The sequence below is a fragment of the Argiope bruennichi genome, chromosome 4, assembly GCF_947563725.1.
Source record: "Argiope bruennichi chromosome 4, qqArgBrue1.1, whole genome shotgun sequence".
NCBI classification, from domain to species: domain Eukaryota; kingdom Metazoa; phylum Arthropoda; class Arachnida; order Araneae; family Araneidae; genus Argiope; species Argiope bruennichi.
In genome coordinates, this window is record NC_079154.1 from 34,124,596 (window position 1) to 34,131,300 (window position 6,705).

Sequence of the window (6,705 nt, forward strand, 5' to 3'; positions counted from 1 at the left end):
CCTATTCATTCATCTTTACTTTTCACTATCTCTAAATATTTGTAAAACATAGGTAAGAAAGCTTAATTTAAAAAAGAATATTCTAACTGCATGTAAAATTATCCTATATACAATGCCAGCTTGTGCCATGAATTATCCTGTAGTCTGTACTGTCTTTTCTTCTTATTCCAAGTGTGATAAGTCAACCATCTAACTCTCCGACCCGCCCTAAGGCACACGGATTTAAACCATAAAACTGAATGACCGGACCGCCGCAACAGCAATTGGCGGGAACTGTGGTTGAGTCCTAAGGGCCGTCACCGGCCACGGTACAACCCTCCCCGAAAGAAGTACGTCCCATCATCGATGGGAGGAGCCAGATCCCTCACCTATTAGTGTACCCTCCAGGGTGGCGAGATCCAACCACCATGCCGGAAGCATCTCATCCTCATTTCGAGGTGCCCCCCCCCCGAGGGAGTCCAAGTGTGATAAGGAGAAAAGGAAGACATCTCAATATACGTCTTTGAGGTTCATACAGAAATTTCAACACTGATAGGGTTGAAAGCTCCTGCCTTTGACAAATTTGTCATTGTTTGGCTTTTCATGAGATAATTTTGAAATATCATCTCATAAACAGTCTCAATTTGTCTCCTTTGCCTTTTTTTTTTTTTTTCTTCTTCTTTTTGTTTCATTTGACAAGCGAATTTTAATTTTGGCCATTTCGAATTAATAAGCCAGATTCCGAACTGGTATCATAAGGTATCATGATACTTGCAATCTGAATGCTATAGCATCTGCAAATCACAGTCCATCATTCTGCCTTGTCGATATCATATGCACGTATTATGCTTTCTAACTATCTTTATATATTATTTCTTACCATTACCTGGAATAAAAGTGTTTCGAACGCATTTATTTATCTTTCCCCGCAATGTTTATTAACTATTCAAGTTTGATGAGATTTTCGATTAATTAATAAATGTGTTTGCTTTAAATAATTTTTTTTATTCAAAAAACAAATAGGTAATTCAAACAATGGAATTATTATTAGTAAATTAATTGAAAGCAAATAAAAATTAAGCTTTGAGCAAAAAATGAAATTTTCAAATTATAACGATTTTAAAAATCGATCTTAAAAAGGAAATACTTATATTTTTAAAAAATGTATAAATATTTTCTTAATAAGTATGACGAAATGCTTAAAAATAAAATTAAATTCTTGTAACTAGTCTTTTATAAAATTTTACAAAAGTTTTTAATTTTTAACAATGCTTTAGAAAAAAGTACAAAATTAAAATTTACGACCGAAAATATCGATAATGAACAATTTGTTAGATATAACAACCCTTAAAGCTAATATCTATTAACAGATAGCGTTTTGATATTTATTGATGAAAAAAGATTCAATTATCAGTTGTATAAAGTACAATCGAATATCAGTATATTGATATATCAACTTGTAACCGATTACAGTGAAACCGAATATTAAACCTATTGTAATTTGCATTGATATTCAGTATTGGTTCTTCTGTTGGAGGGAAAAAATAATCATATAAGCATATCAAGAGATAAATAAAAAAATTTAACAGATTAAGTGTCATACTTCAGAATGAGAGAGCTGTCAGGAAGCTCTCCACTGTCCTTGATAAGCACATCTTTGAGCTTTGCAGACATAATCATTCTGATAACAGACGATTTTAATGACATAATATTTTGCGCCTGATATATTTTCGAAATATTAATACGGTAATTCATGCAACATTTCTTTACTTTAGTTAACAAATAAAGTTTTTCCAACCCTGCAACTTGTTATTTAATATCCTCAAATTGTAAATGAATTTCACTTACAGTTATAAACCCTGCAAAGCAAGCAATAAAAAAATATATAGTATATATAAAAAGTTTTTTATCGCTTCTTATAGTTCCTACATTTTATGGCACAACTATGCTTCTAATTTTTTTTAATTAATAAAATAATCGATAAGGACCCAGTCAGTATCTGTAGAGCCTGAGTTCCATTCTGTGCTTAATGTGGATTATGGGGTTTTTGAATTTAACCCATTATATCACAGAAATTATGTGTTCTGTGATATAATGGGATTTTTAAACTTTTGAAATAAAATTAAGTCATTCATACATACTATCTCTATTAGCAAAAGATATTCTTACTATATTTTTGCGATGTTATATGATATTTTGAATGCCATAAAAATATTGTTTAAGCTAACTATGGAAATTAGATTGAAAATGTCGAATAATCAATTAAGGTCGCAGTTGTTCTATGGTCTCAATGATTTTCAAAGGCACATTATCGCAATCACATCCTCTTCATCTGTTTATTTTATGTTTTTCCTAGAAAACCACTCATTTAAAAAAAATTTCAATGAAATAAAATTTTGTATTAATATTTCTAGATTTTTTATATCAATATTTGTTGGTTTGGATCATTAAAAAAATAATAATCCTTTTTCAAGGCTTGAACGCAGTTTATTGCTTAATTTAATTTTTATATATTTAAATATTATTTTAATATAATAGCAAATATTCGAGGGTGCATTCATCGAATGTTCCAAATAAAACAGCTTCAAAGCCATCTTTCAAGTCGGTTTTTAATTTCACACGTGTAAACGAATGAAACTGTGGAGGTAATTTGTATATTATCATATGAAAAGGGAACATTTAAAATTGCTTTTTTAAATATATTTTTGTTTCATATAAAAGAAATTTGTGATTAAAAAAAGTTGCAGATAACCCTTTAAACCTGTTTTCATTGATATCGTCTTCCTAGAAATTTTGTCTACTTTAAGATTTTTTTTTTTTCGATTTACATTTTATTTCAATGATTTAAAACTATTTCTGTGGACTATTAAGTAATTGCTTAATAGAACAAAGTATGACCCCAAACTATCTTGGTGATCAGCCGTTCGATCGCGATCGACTTAATGCCCACCCCTGGTCTATTTCTTCCATGTAACTTCCTTGATCTGTCAGTCTTCTTCATTACAGTGTTCTTCCTCATCATCGCTCTCCAAATATATGATCTATTATATCGTTTTCATTAAAAGCAACGGGAATAGAATTGTCATTCCCCCATTATCTACCCCTCCTCCTTCAAAAACAAATTATGCATTTAACTTTATAGTTTTAAAGGTGTCGTTTTATACACATATAGTTAGTTAAATGGGTTTCAGATATGAGAGATTATGCTGTTACTTAAAGTAGAAACAACGACCAATGAATGTTTAATAAGCCGAATTTTTATTCCTCGTAGACGAAGCATATAGAGAGAATGCTTTTTAATCGTCAAAAATTTTGACTTCGAGATTTTGATGAATTTCATGTTTTAGACCTCTCCAAATATGGGGGAGGGGGGAATAAACGTTTCTTGGAGTTTTATTTGTGAACACGATAATTGAAAACATATCAAACTAGACGAATTGAATTTGGTATATGTCTTTAAACCAACATTTTAGAATTCTTTCAAATTTAAGGCAAAATCAATGCATTGGATTGTTTGTTTATTAAGTGGACGCAATAAGTACAAGATGTTGTATGCTAGATGAATAAAATTTGGTATACAGTTTTACTATCTAAAGTGTAGATCCTTAAATTAATACGATAACTTTGATAAATTTTGTTCAAATTTTGAACAAAATTTATCAAAGGGTTGACCGTCTGTTGCTTTGTATATTCACATGCATGTAACAGATGATTCTGATAAATGAAATTTGGCATGTGACTTTAAAATTGTAATTTTATATTAAATATTAGTTTAGATTAGTTGAAAAAAATACAATACAATAAATACTCAGTTCCTTTCACAATACAACGAAACATAAAACCCGCTCATGTGCAGATCTCTGAAAATAAAAATCTGAGCACTTGTGATGTTTACGGTTTTGACCAAGGTATTTAATGTTATGTTGGATGGAGAGGTAACACCTTTTTTTAGGGAGTTTCCAAGAAAATTTCGAGGAGGACATTCCTTTTGTTGTTTTTTTTACTCAATAATTTTTATAGGTTAGCCTCTATTATCCATGATGGATAAGTACGATGATGTAATTCTGCAAGGAAGGCTATTAGCTCTAGAGCTACCATAACTTTTACGTAACTATTCCTTGAGTAGTAGATGCTCAATAAGAAAGATTTCTCAAATATCTTATAAAAAAGTTAATCGGAATTTAATGGTTTTCCCTCGATAATACAGTGCATATAATTGCACAAAAATCATTTTTACACCAATTTAAAATTCAAAAATAAACTTTTCAGTGAAACCAATCTTATTTCCATGCAGTTTTTTTTTTTTTTTATCATTTTAATAAATTTTTTAATATATTTTACAACAATATTGTTTTAGTATTTCGTTTATATACTCTCAAATTGTAATAAATGTTTTGTTTTTTTTTTGTTTTTTTTTGCATTCACATTATCACTATTATTTAATTAAGAATAAATTCAAAAATAAAATAAATATAGACGAATCAAGTCTAAAATGTCATGATGTTTTGAACAAAAGGTTCGAATCGCCATTATTAATTCTTTTTTTTTCTTTGTTCTGCTTGTTTATTTTATTACATTCCAATTTCCATTACTGCAGATGTAAACTCACTTTATTGGATTTATTTCAACTTATTTTTATTAATTGTTCATATATTATATAGATACGAAAACTCCAAGAATTTTAATTAAAATTTAAGGTAGTGAACAGTATGAGGTGCCTTCTTTAACAATTTTAATTAATTTAATTTCACATTTCAACACATTATCAATTAAAAAAAATATTAATTATTTAATTTGTTTATTTTAGTAACTTTATTAAGATATATATGCTTTTATTTACTCATTACAACCCATGATTAAGCGGTAATCACGTTTGTGCATAAGAAGCCTTCTTTTTTAATAATTTGATCAATTTAGTTTTACATTTTTATGTATATATTTTAAGCTAAACCTTTTTATTGCATTAACTAAATGGAAAATTATTTGCTTTTATTTATTTATTATGACTCCAGACAGCCAGTATCTACATTTGTAGATTATATTTTTGAAGTACCATTTTTTATTTATAAATATTCTGTTAATTAATTGAATAAAATGAAAAATAATAGGACTTGACCAACTATATTTAATAGAGTATGAATATCATCCTATAATTTTATCATTCAAATAATTTTTATAATTCATTTAATGGCAAAAATAATAATTTTTTTTAATTGTCTTGATACGATCTCTGAGCGAGAATTCAGTCATTTATCAGAAGCGAATATGGCTCCAATTATTGCAGATAAGCGAAGTTCTATTGTAAATCTTCAACAGGGTAATTTAATATTTAAATTAAACAGGTCGTGAATTTAAAAAAAAAAAAAATCTAATTTTCAAAGAAATTGCGCAATACGGCGGTTTTGATTTTGCCCCCCCCCTCAGAAACCGAAACCAGTGATGAAAAAGATAAGTTTCAAGTCGTTTTTCAGGATTTTCGATAATGTTGCTACAGCAAGCACTGATCTTAGAAATTACTAAATTACAAAATGAAAATTCACTCTCAACCAATGAGTTTCAGAAACGACGATTCGTGACTGAGCGCACAGCGACACATTGTAGGGTTGCAAAATTAGATTTCCAGAATTTGGCGTAATTCTTCATACAGAAAAAAAAAGGGGGGGGGGAAATGTTACATACTAGAAATGCAAGTACACGGCATCTCTTTAGAAGTATAGAATACTACGTTTCTTGAAAGCTGGTAATGATAATTGGTATTTTAGCTTATTACTCTTAATTTGGTCAGTTTTCTAAACAATTAATTAAAAAAAAATGTTTGCATGAGAGAAATGAAATTGAATAATCTATTAAACATATCATACAATAAATTGCATAATAATATGAAATCTTAACTTAAATCCTTTATCTATTTCAATCCAATAAAAAAACTAAAAAAATGTGAATAATTTTGAAAAATATTAATTTGCAGAAGCAATAATATTTTTTGATATTTAATTTTTAGGTGGAAAAGTTAATAATTTCAATTTTTAAAAAATGAAATGATTAATGAAATGATTTCAATTTTTAATTAATGAAATGATTCTTTCTTCAAAAGAAATAAACACTTAACTATACTTAGTTTTTATTTGCTGAAAAAGTAAAAAATAAATGATATAGTGTGATGGTATATTTTAAAAGTAATAATTAATTATAAAGAAACTCAAATGTGATAAGGAAAAAGCTATGTATAAAGGAATTTCGAGGACAGCTAACTGCTGTAAGATATTTTGCCTAAGTTCTTTTTTTTTTTTTTTTTTCATTTTACTAATATTTTAAAGAACATATATGTTAGTATTCTGCAAAAGATAAATACATGTTATTTTTTAAGAATAAAATTTTAAAAAAAATATTTTTAGATCACACAAGAAACAAAAAAAAAGGGGGGGGGGTAATTTAATAACTTTTTCCCCTTTTGTAATAAATAAATCATCTGTATTAAATTTAATGTTGCTTCTTTCCTTTAGTGTTATGAACATTTTTTTTTAATTATAAACAAAATATCACTATGTGTCTAGGAGAAAATTGAAACCATATTTAGACAGGTCATGGATTTCTAAATAACATATTTTATACAATAAAATATAATAAGTTAAGAATGCTTATTTTTTTTTGTGTGTAATACATTTTAAATGCAGATGAATTATTTTTAAAAATATAATGTGAAATAAAATGTGTTCCATAATAAAT